The 12,516-nt window shown below is 41.0% G+C and overlaps 1 protein-coding gene across 2 annotated transcripts in view; it reads left to right on the top strand.

Moving 5' to 3' along the window:
• Window positions 1–12,516, top strand: part of LOC149283180 (catenin delta-2) — a 355,798-nt gene that overhangs the window by 65,548 nt on the left and 277,734 nt on the right. The gene's annotated exons all lie outside the window — the stretch shown is intronic.

Below are 12,516 nucleotides of genomic sequence, written 5' to 3'. Positions count from 1 at the left end.
TTCAGCCTTTCTTATTACTCTTTTATGGTAGTTCCTGTAGCATTACTCTTGCATTACACTCTCCATGATTTGGTTATATTATATAACTTAAATGAAAAAAATATATAACTCACAACAAGGGGTTAACATTGTCTTGTGTAGCTGAATCATTTTAATTTATGTTTCATAGAATCCCACCATACCTATACTGTAATCTCAAAGGAGATTATATATTTCTCAAAATACTCTTTGCTTTCAGATAGCAACATTCATTGCCATGGTACATTTACTATAGCTTTATATACTTTGTTTATTCTTGTATCAACTAGTTGTTGTGACAGAATGACCTGTCATACAAGGCCCCAAGGTAGTCAGAGATGGCTCCAGCCTGGCTGCCAAACAGGCAGGAACTCCATTGTTTAATTAATCCCATCAATAGGATTGCTGACTGGGGATTAAAGGTTGGGCTGAATACATGTATCTGTTAATTTATGTTAATTAAGTTGTGTGGCTATATGAGTCTATGTTTTATTACAATAAACTGTTAATTCCTGCTGTACTCAGTTCAAGGTAGTTGTGTCTACTTATTGGGTACACATAGCAGGGTTCCAAGGTGCGCATGCTGGCTGGTGCTGGAAGTGATTCCGGGGACAACAGGAGGATACATGTGGGTGATCTCTGGGAGTTCCTACAGCTCTCTTGGTGAACCCGTTACAGTTATATTCATATTTAAAAGGTGCTGGTCCACCTACTCTGCCAAATATAATTATTTTCAGAACTAAACTTCACATTTTAGAGCTAATTTCAATTACTGTTGGATGATCAAACCTTCCCAGAAATAATTATTTAATCATTTTAAACGTTTGCTTTGTTTTTGAAACAAAGGCTGGTACTGATAGGTTGTTGCCTAAGAAACTTAAAAAGGCTTAATAAAAGTTTTATGTTTTTTATGTTTATGTTTTATGTGACTAAACCTTCAAAAAAAGAATGCAATGACAGATCTGCAAATGTTTTTATTATCTGGCATGCTAGAGAATTCAATTAAGGTTTCGTGAAACAGCACCTTTAAATGATTGTATGCCTTAATAGTCTAATAATCTATTTGTTCATTTTTTTAATAACACTTTAAATCATTTCTTAATTATGTATGTTCTAACAGTATAACACATCTGAAGAGCACTTGAGCACTTGCTGATAAGTATATTTTATAGCATATTTGACTTCATTTTAGAATTCAGTTAAAAAACGATTGATTTATTATGCCTGCCAAATGGAAGTGGTTGATGATAGATCTAGTAGGATACACCCAGCCATTGAGTTAAACCAGATATATTTTTGGAGGAAATGGTTGACTAAACATACTTGCCAACATATTACTTTGGTACATGTTCACTTTATATGTTTGACATCTGCAGTGGCCAGCAAGACAGAAGTCTTGCACCCAAGGCAATACTATTAATAGTATGAGTTTAAGCAGCAAGAAAAAAATCTGTTTTAATATCTGTTAAGATACATATTTTGTCACATATACTGGTGTTGGAATTTTTATTACACCAATACCAACAAACACCGCATTTGTGAAATAATTTCAATACCAAGTGTTGCACGTATTTTGGTAGTGTGCCAGAGAGTAGTAATCCTGAGATAAATCTGTTGATTGCTGGAAGTTCATCCACTTGTATTACACATCTACATAAACATACACTAGGTTACAAAAGAGCCTCTAAAGTGTTAATTTCATCTTCTGATACAAATATTACAAACTGATACCTTCATCCACGGGATCCAGTTTCTAGATACCCTCAAGGTAATATGATGTTCACATTATTTACCACAATCTAACACCCACCCAGGGCCGGCCTTAGGGGTGTGCGACCTGTGCGGCCGCACAGGGCGCCATGGCAACAGGGGCGCCTGCCCAGGACTTAAATTAAAACATCGGGTTTTTTTTGTTTTGTTTTTTAACTTTATTTAAATCCTCCATGTTAAATAAAGTTTTTTTTTGTTAACTTTATTTAACATGGAGGATGTTAAATAAGGTTAAAACAACAAAAAAACCCCCGATGCTTTAATTTAAGTCCCGGGCAGGGGCGCCGAGCGGTTGCTCGTGAAGTTTTCAGCAACCGCTCGGCGCCTCTCACTCTCTGTGACTCCGTTATGATGTCATATTCCGGCGCTCAACATGAAACGCCGGCACCGCGACGGAGTCACGGAGAGTGAGGGGCACCGAGCGGTTGCTGAAAACTTCACGAGCAACGACTCGGCGCCCCTGCCCGGGACTTAAATTAAAGCATCAGGTTTTTTTGTTGTTGTTTTAACTTTAACATCCAGAGCTGCAGAGCGAGAAGACGGACTCCTCCCGCTCCCACCGCAGGACTCAATAAGGTAAGTAAGCATAATGAGAAGTAGGGAGAGGGGGTGAGGGGAAGGCAGTGAGAAGGGGCAGGGGGGGAGGCAGTGAGAAGGGGCAGGCTGGGAGGCAGTGAGAAGGGGCAGGGGGGGAGGCAGTGAGAAGGGGCAGGGGGGGAGGCAGTGAGAAGGGGCAGGGGGGAGGCAGTGAGATGGGGCAGGGGGGGAGGCAGTGAGAACGGGCAGAGAGGGGGCAGTGAGATGGGGCAGAAGGGAGGCAGTGAGATGGGGCAGGGGGAGGCAGTGAAAACGGGCAGAGAGGGGGCAGTGAGATGGGGCAGAGAGGGGGCAGTGAGATGGGGCAGAGGGGGGAAGGCAGTGAGAAGAGGCAGAGGTGGTAGATAGTGAGAAAGGGGAGTTTTGTGACAAGATTTTTTTCCTTTCCTTTTTTGGGATGGGGGGGGCGCCACAGGAGTAGTCCGCACAGGGCGCCAGAACACTTAAGGCCGGCTCTGCACCCACCCCACCCACGGGTGGAACAGATTACATTTTTCCATTAAACTGCCACACAGTTCCAATTTTGTGTGCATTGGTGATCATAAACCAGTTGAGGAGATCACAGAATCTTCCCTGACCAGCCCACTGAAGAAATGATTTAGGTCTGTACTTTTGTAGCACAGACCATAAACAGAGCTCGCACGCCACCACTTGTAATCTGGTGGTTGCCATAAAAACTAAAACAAGCTTATTAAAAATTTCTGTGGATTAAAGAATAAAATGACAGATTTGCAATTGATGAGAAACATTCCAATGTAGTATTGAGAAATGTATAATTCTATTCTTTTTAAGTTATGAATGAGTATATATTTATGCTTTGTGGTCTGATTAAAAAAAATGCCATATTGTGCTCAGTTGGTGCTTTGGGTGACGTCCTTTTCCGGACCGGAGGACAGGGAAGACGCCCCAGCTCCGCCATTTTGTCAGAAGTGCATGCCAAGTTATGGGTTATGCCAACAAAAAAACAAGATAGCAGATTAAAGATTGAAGATAGAATAGAGAAGGGAGAAGATAGAAGAAAAAGAGAGAGAGTGAGAGAGCAAACAAGAATGTGTTACGTGTTATCTTGTCATCACATCTGAAGATGGGCAAACATTTCCTGGATGTAATGCTCCAATGTTCCATTTGCATTAAAAAGGAGAGCTAAAACAGTGGTCAAAAATCTAGAAAAACAATATTAGGAAAATAATGCACATCACCCATGTGCCACTGTCAGGGTTTCACCCTGCTTGCCTGGGCCCTGTCTGTTGTATACTGCAATGCCTACCTCCAGCCACTAAAGGCCACCCTTTCATCTGAGGAAAACCCGTTACTTATTATTCAGGACAGCTGAGCCATGTTACCTGGATGTTAGTGCTGTCTTTATATACCTGCTCTGCCCTCCAGTCTGGCTTTTGCATCTTAGTGTATACAGCTCTGCTGTTTCTCTGCTTTTTGGCCTTGTGCTGTTTCCAGCAGTATTCTGTTGAATTCTACCCGTTTTGACCCCACTGGTCCTGACCTTGATCTTGGCTTCCGATTTGGCTCTTCTTCATGTTCTCCTGGTGTTGACCTGGCTTGCCTGTATACGTGTGCCTGGGGTCTCCCTGATGTGTGCCCTGCCTGAGTCCAGTTCCCAGCCATGTTCCAGTCGTGTGCCCTGCTAGAGTCCTTCAGCAGAGTTCCAGTCCCTGTGGGTTATTCAGCTGCAGCACCTCGCCCGTGGCCTTTTCGTAGCTCTGTATACCCAAACTGTTCCAAGGTCCTCTATACGAAGTCTGTATCCTGTCTGTTCCCGTCTTATGTCTATTATCTTAATTCTGTATCCTGCCATGGTGCATCTACCTTTGTGCTTGTGCCTTTGTCACGCTTGTCAACCAGTCCTGTTTCACATGTTCTGCCAGAACACTCCAATAAAGATTGTTACATGTATATATATACCGTATTGGCCCGAATATAGGCCGCACTTTTCCCCCCCACTTTAAAGACTTAAAGTGGGGGGAAAAAGTGCGGCCTATATTCGGGGTCTAGCACCCGACGCCCGGGGCAGGCAGCAGGGTTAGGATACAGATCCCCCGCAGCGGTGCAGGGGACCTGCATCCTACTCTCTGATACGCTCAGACAGCCTCCCCTGCCAGCACTTCCCATGGGGGGAGTGCCGGCACGGGAGATTGTCTAAGCGCATCGTGCAGACGTTCACCGGCAGCAGCGATGCGCGTAAAAAGCCTCCGCTGCCGGCACGTCTCCCTTGGGAGATTGTTAAAGCACATCGTGCAGACGTGCCGGCAGCAGAGGTTGTTTACGCGCATCGCCGCAGCCGGTGAGCGTCCGCACGATGCGTTTTACCTCTGCCCCCAAGACTTACCAGAGCAGACTCCCGGGTGTCTTGCGGGGCTGGCGGGGGACATCTACGCAATACGCGTATACAACTTCGTATTGCGTAGATGTCCCCCGCCGGCCCCGCAAGACACCCGGGAGTCTGCTCTGGTAAGTCGGGGGGGCAGAGTGGCAGCATATCTCGGGGGGGGGGAGAAGGACAGTGGCAGCATATCTCGGGGGGGAATGGCAGCATATCTCGGGGGGGGGACAGAGTGGCAGCATGTCTATTAAAAAAACTTTTTCTTTAAAAAAGCACCAAACTTTTAGGGTGTGGCCTATATCCGAGCCAATACGGTGTATGTATGTATGTATATATATATATATATATATATATATATATATATATATATATATACACAATCCTCAAGATTGTAAGCTTGCGAGCAGTGCCCTCTGCACCTAATGTATACGTTTGTCTTAGTCTGTCAATTCTTGTCTTGTCATACCCCTTGGATATATGTATTGTATTAAGCGCTGCGTAAACTGTTGTCGCTATATAAATAAAAGATAATAATAATTGTGTGTTTTCTATTTGCCTGTCTGTACCTACCAGTCATGATGCGTTGGTTGGTTACAGACAGAACCCTAGGTATCCCCTGCAACCAGGCTCCTACCTGACCTGCTTACCAAAGTCCTGACAGACACTGCATAAACATGCTTTATTCTAGCCATTACAATCTGCCCTCCAAAATTCATATTTTTTCACATTTGTTTATTCAGTTCTCTTTTATAAATGCTTTTCTCACTCTATTAATGTTAGAAAATACTGTGCCACAAATCTTGAGCCCAAGGGGTTAGTCAAACAAAGGTCAATCCAAGCAGAAGATATATCCTTTTCTCTTTTTTCTCTTTCAATGCATTGCCTATTTGCTGGATTTTAGTTTAGTAGATGGCATGCTCTTCATATAGCAAAGTAAGGCACCCACTATTAGTTCAATTCAATGGCATGATTTATCAACTAATTTTCAAAGAAGATACAGACCAATGGAAAACATTACACTCAATCTAACTGCTTATATTGAGTACATTGTGTTTGAAATCTCAAAGGGACAGAAGTGTCTAGCTGGAATCTCTCTCTCTCTATAATTGGCATGTCAGCATGACAATTGTTGGTTACACTGGACAGGACATAAAGTCAAGGTCATAATGCCTCTGACCACATACATAATGAGAGTTTCCACTCTGGTCTCCTTCAAAAGGCTTAGACTGTTACACGCACTCTGGAATAATATGTGTGTTCTACTTTTTCATACCCTTAAGAGTGTGAGATGCCTGTGGCTCCTGACTCCAATTCAAGATAACAGGAGCTGACGTTACCATGAGAGCCCTCAATGACTTAGATCTGCTATCCCACAATGCAACAGGGAGATGGGTTAAAATATTTTCAATATTTCAATATTAAATATCTAATTTAAATAATGAAATATTAAAAGTTTCAATATTTTATTCAAAAAAAGGCACAACTGCTGTTTTAAATAGGGGAAAAATCATTATTTTGTTAGATGACTATATTATTAGATGGTTACTTCATGGCATAATATAGCTTATACATTCATAAAATGTAAATTTGATGTTTTAAATAGGCTTTTTAACATATCTAAATTAATGTGGATAATAGTAAGAGCTATTTTACCTTATGGAAGCTGAGATCTGTAGCAAAATAAGACAGCATTAGCATATCAATACATTTCCCTTTTTGATCACCCATAAAGTTGCCACCAAAGAGTCTATGATTAGGAAAAATGGAGAAAAATGCATATGATATCAGTTTGGCCCCTTTTAAATATTCATATGTTCCTCCTTTTTTTATGCTCAGAAAGTTTTCCTAATGATTTCATTGGGAGCGCTTTCTTGCACAGTTTCTCCTACAGGTTAAACACGTATTAACCCCTTAAGGACAATGGGCGGTCCCAAAACCCATTGAAAACAATGTATTTTGAGCCCGTCCATGTACAGGCTTTGTCATTTAGGGGTTAAAGTACCGTATTTGCTCGATTATAAGACGACCCTGATTATAAGACGACCCCCCCAAAATCTGAATATTAATTTAGGAAAAAAAAGAAAAAGCTTGATTATAAGACGACCCTATAGGAAAAAAGTTTTACTAGTAAATAAATAATCATGTAAACTATTTTTTTGTTTTTCATTTCCTTTTATTTACCAACCTGCCCCCAGTTATGCACATCTGCCCCCAGGCATGCCTTATACCCTCCTATATGCCACTCTGGCATATCATGGGACAGAGTGGCATATAGGGGGACACTTACATACCCAGACACTAATATACCCACCCAGACAATTCCCTACCCACTGAGACACTTACACTTCCCTACCCACTGAGACACTTACCTACCCAGACACTAATATACCCACTCAGGCACTTCACTCACCGCGATGCCTCAGCAAGCGCTTGCTGCAGCTCCCACGGGATTACGGCATGACGCTGTGTGACCCCCCTAGGCCCCGCCTTCTCCAGAAGATTCTACCGGATCTGCTTCGGGTCCCGGTCCTGCTTCTGGTGGAATCTCCCCAACCGGCTCTGCTTCCCCGCAGTGGGCGGGCTATCCCGGGAGTAGGAAGGTACGCGCGTATGCAACCTCGGCTGCTGCTGGCACTTTCGCCGGCGCTCGGTGATAGACGCCGGCAGCAGCTGAGGCTATCATACAGGAGGATCCAGGTCCCCTGCAGCGATGCGGGGGATCTGGATCTTAGTCTAATAGTCAGACCTCATTTGAGGTCTGATTAGAAGACGACCCCGATTACAAGACGAGGGGTATTTTTCAGAGCATTTGCTTTGAAAAAAACCTTGTCTTATAATCGAGCAAATACCGGTAATTTGCTTTTGTTGAGTAGTCTGCATGGGGCATTAGACTGTCCCTTTTTGATGCAGAGGAGTAATCAACCAAATATGGATATCAGAAAGTTTTGATTGATGTCTTCAATTGTTTATTTAGTGTAGTGAACTGTAAAAGATAACATTTGGGAAAACATTAGATAATGTAAAGAAAATTATAACTGAAATATTATTTGTGTTTTTTGTTGCAGAAAGTAGGTCAGTGGCATAATGTATACATAATATGATAGCAAACAGAGTGTATTGTGTTGAAAAGAAACAGCTATCCCACACTGCAGCTAATGAATGTTAATCAAAGTGTCAACATGGTTGTGTAAATATTTACAGCATCGCTCAGCCCAAATACAATACATTATTTTGAAGTAGGCGGAAAAAGATCTTTCCACTTTGATTTACCAACGATTATCATGTAAATATAAGATATAGTTATTTACATTATTGTCATGCAAAGCTAACATGTACCTACATGGATTCTTACAAGTGGACATATGATCTATCATGTTTGAAGGGGGGTGGACTTCCTTGTACATTTCTTTTAAACAGAAAACCAAGATAATTTCACTACTGTATGGTAAATAATAAAATGCTTTATTTAGTTAGTTCTGGAACTATTTTACATGGGTTTCAAGCATTTATTATTAATTGCATGTATTTGCTACAATACAACACATGTATATATAACACACACATATATATATATATATATATATATATATATATATATATATATATATAAAGATGCAAAATGTATTTATATTATATTATGTCATTCCAGGGCAGTTATCATAATTGTAATGTTGTTTTGTGAACAAATAAGTGAAAGTGGCATTTGAATTGTAGTAGCATGTGGTCTGCCTTTCATTGTCACCAAGTCATAGCTTATGTAAGTGGGGTAGTCAACTTAAATGTTTTCAGCTATTGTTGAACTACAATTCCTTTTATACTGATTCTGCCTTTTGCAATGAAAGGGATGAGTTTGTAACTAAACATCATTACTAGTTCTGAACTAGCTGGTGAGCAACCCCCACAGCTGCTGTCCTCTGTGCTGAACACTAGGATTTGACATCATATACATCACAGGAAGGTAATCTCTATTCAGGCATGCAAAGAATGTAAGTGAAAGACCACAGGCTCTGGCAGATCAGAGCCAGCAATGGCGGCTCTGCTTGACAAAGAGAAGACCAGAGAATGGGCAGCCTAATCTCCCATATAACAGTTGGGATTACTCCCTGCTGCACCAAAACAGAATAATATCATATCCCTTGTCCTTAACGGATGTTCTTTCGGGACATAAGCTTACGTATATTTAGGGGAAGATTGTTCAGTTAGTCTGCACAATTCCCCCAAGCACATTTGCCCCCCAGCTTCTGAACACATCTGTACGCACATGATACACTTGCTTCCAGTCAACTCCAGCACTGGCTCAGAGGAATACGTGTAAAGATGGAATGTACCCCCACTGACTTCAATGAGAGCACTTTAATGCAACTGATTGACTGCTTCAAACAGCATAATAGTGGCAAGAATAGTCACAGCAATGAGGAGGAGGGCAACTGTCGCAGCAGGTCAGCTCTTCTGTGTCTGATAAGTAGCTTAGTTTTCCTTTTTAATTCTAGAAGAATGCTTATTAAAGTACTAACATAGTACTTTAATATGTATTCTTCTTCATAATGGGTGGTCAGGGACATTAGACGCATTCTACCGCCATACAGTAACACACAGTCACGCTAACACCATACACTCATACACATGCTAACATCATACAGTAACACACACTCACTCTACTACCATGCACTTACACACACTCTCCAAAACCATACACTTACACATACAGAGACACTCTCCCTCTTACCTTGTGTAAAGCACTGTTTTGATTGCAGCTTGCACTCCCTGTCTGACCTGCCATGCTGCTGCCACCTACTACCACAGGGTCACATAATGCATGTTATGTGACTCCACCGGGGACTTTAGTTACCCCCTGTAGCCAACTTTTATGTCAATGTCAAACATTAAAATGTGAGATAGTTGATATCTCAGACATACACCTCATACAGTTATATAATGACAGACATTTACTGTCATTATATAACTGATTAAAGCTAAAAAAGAGAGAAAAAGTGGTGTGAAATGATTTCTGTGAGAAGGCCAATCCCTGTGCTGTAGAGGTCTGCAGGCAAAATTGATGTTTATTGATTTTCCAAAGCTGCAAGTCCTAGTTTATAATGACCCTTTTCTTTCTTCGCATCTGTTTACTATAACCACAGAATCAGATAACAATCAAACATTTTGACCATCAAGGAACCTATAGTGAATATTAATTAATGGACTCTGATTTTCACAATCATCTATTCTATAAAACTACCCTTATTATTAACAAGGGGCAAATAGCCTTTATGTCAAAGAGTACTATTAATCATTATATGACCATTATCCACTTGGACTGCATACATTGGCAGCTATACATATTGTGACTATAAATATAGTACAGCACAAAAATGAAGGAACAGTACAGAGTACTGTTTGTTCTGATAACAATGTGTTTTCCCCTTGACACTTGATTAAAAATATAAAAAGTCCTTGACTACACAAATTACCCCCCCCCCCATTTGAATCTAATCCTGATTACAGACTTCTACATAGATATTTTTTTCTTTTTAGAATGCAGTAATATTATCATGGGTTTTTTTTACTTAATAAAGGAATTTTCCATTCTATTTATACTAACTTTAGCACTGAACATTTTGATTTCATTTTTTTTTCAGTAAACCTCCTTTACTTTAGTTTCCAGACTGGAAACTAACTGCAGCAGAGTTACAAAACAAACACAATAGTGATTGCTGTCAAAAGATAATTAAAAAAAATCAGTCCAAATTACTGACCACACCTACTATTCACAAATTACATATTTAACAACATACATAGTATGGTAGTACTGTACTTTAAGTAGATATTCAGTTAACAAATGCTCCTGTGTTGTAGCAGCTGGAAAATAATCACTGCAGATTTATCAAATAACAAACAATCCCATTTTAATTGATTTTATGTAATTATTATCATGTGTCTGTTTGCCTGACATTTTCTGCTGATTCAAATCTCTGTAGGTTAATTTATTTGCAAGATATTTTACAATAATAGTAAAATGTGAACGAAATTTTGTGTATTAAGGTAATTGATATTACCTTTTCATTTCACAAGTGTAGTAAACAGGGTCCAGTCTGCAAAGTGCAAGTGCCTACTTTGCAAGGGATAGTATAAAGTATGAGCTGATGGTTTATGCTACTACATATTTCTTTCAATCTTTCCAGATTAAAAAATCAAATAAAAATAGCCACTTAAATGTTTTTGTACACTTCCAAGAATTGTAATCTACAAATAAAATGTACTGTACTATAATCTATATAAGCAGGGAAAGTAGTGGAATTTACATTACTGATAAACTGTAGTATCCTTAAAGGAATTCTCCATCTCTTTTTAACCATGTCTGATCTTCACTGTTAGTATTATTATATTTATGTGTACCCTGTTTGAATGTGGCTGCAGCTCCAGCCTTCAAAGAGACGATCCTATAATCTGGCTGGGGCTCTTAATCAGCCAGCACAGCCCTGTCTGCCCAGACGGCACCCGCACTACAGGGGGGATAAAACAGGTGGGGGAAACCCATTTTATCCCTTAATCCCCTCACCTGATACATCCCCTGTATACCAATGGGATTTGTGAGGGGATGTGGCTGATGGGATTTGTGATGGGATGTGGCTGATGGGGGTTGGGTTCGTGGCATAGTGAATGGAGATTGTATATAAATTCTGTGTGTTTGTAATAAAGACAGTTCTGTTTTTAACCTCAAAGCATAAAGTCCTGTCTCATGATTGAGGGAAGTGCTGGTCTGTGACTGCTTTCTTCGGACAGCCACAGCGTGTCCGCTTACTGGAAGAGGGAAGGAGCTGACGGGCGGATGTGTCCAGTCTGGGGCACAGGATGATCCGTCACAAATTGATATTACCTTTTCATTTCACAGGTGTAGTAAACAGGGTCCAGCCTGCAAAGTGCAAGTGCCTACTTTGCAAGGGATAGTATAAATTATGAGCTGATGGTTTATGCCACTACATATTTCTTTCAATCTTTCCAGATTAAAAAATCAAATAAAAATAGCCACTTAAATGTTTTTGTACACTTCCAAGAATTGTAATCTACAAATAAAATGTACTGTAATATAATCTATATAAGCAGGGAAAGTAGTGGAATTTACATTACTGATAAACTGTAGTATCCTTAAAGGAATTCTCCATCTCTTTTTAAGCCACCATCCTGATGTCAAAGTACCATGATCAGCAGTGTATTTACTTTAAGTGCTGCCCTAGGTCTGATATCATATCTGGGTACCCCGAGTCTTAACCCCTTGATGACAATTGCTGGTCCGGACACGTCACGGAAATTCAAGTCGATAACGACAAATGACGTGCCAGGACCGGCACGTCATTAAACGGGTGCAGAAAGCGATCTATTTTCGCTTTCTGCACCGAAACGGAGTTGCTGTAATGCCTCGACCTCGAGGCATTCAGCAACGCCATTATCGGCACAAAGGGGCCATCTCTGGCCCCTCCCCGGGGCGTCAACATCCGCCATACTTTGTATGGCGGCGGACGCCCGTTTTAAAAGCGTTTAGGAGGCGATCAACGATCGCCTCCTAAACTTAAATGGTGTCGCTGGAATGCCTCGATCAGGAGGCATCCAGCGACACCAAACACTTATCTGGGGATGAACTGTGACCGCTCCGGAGAGCGGTCACAGCCGCAGCTGCCGGTCCGGGAAAATTCAATAAAGAAAAACAATAAAGTCTAAAAAGTTCGCTAGACGGTCTCCAGACCCTCTAGAGAACTCTGGCTCCACTTGCAGGTTGAATATAGGTACTGCATTCAACC

This window comes from Sceloporus occidentalis, unplaced genomic scaffold (genome assembly GCF_023333645.1).
Source record: "Sceloporus occidentalis isolate IW3139 unplaced genomic scaffold, rSceOcc1.0.p SCAF_110, whole genome shotgun sequence".
In the NCBI taxonomy this organism is placed as follows: Eukaryota; Metazoa; Chordata; class Lepidosauria; order Squamata; family Phrynosomatidae; genus Sceloporus; species Sceloporus occidentalis.
Note: the sequence above shows the minus strand (reverse complement) of the source record. Positions and strands in the feature narration are given on the sequence as shown.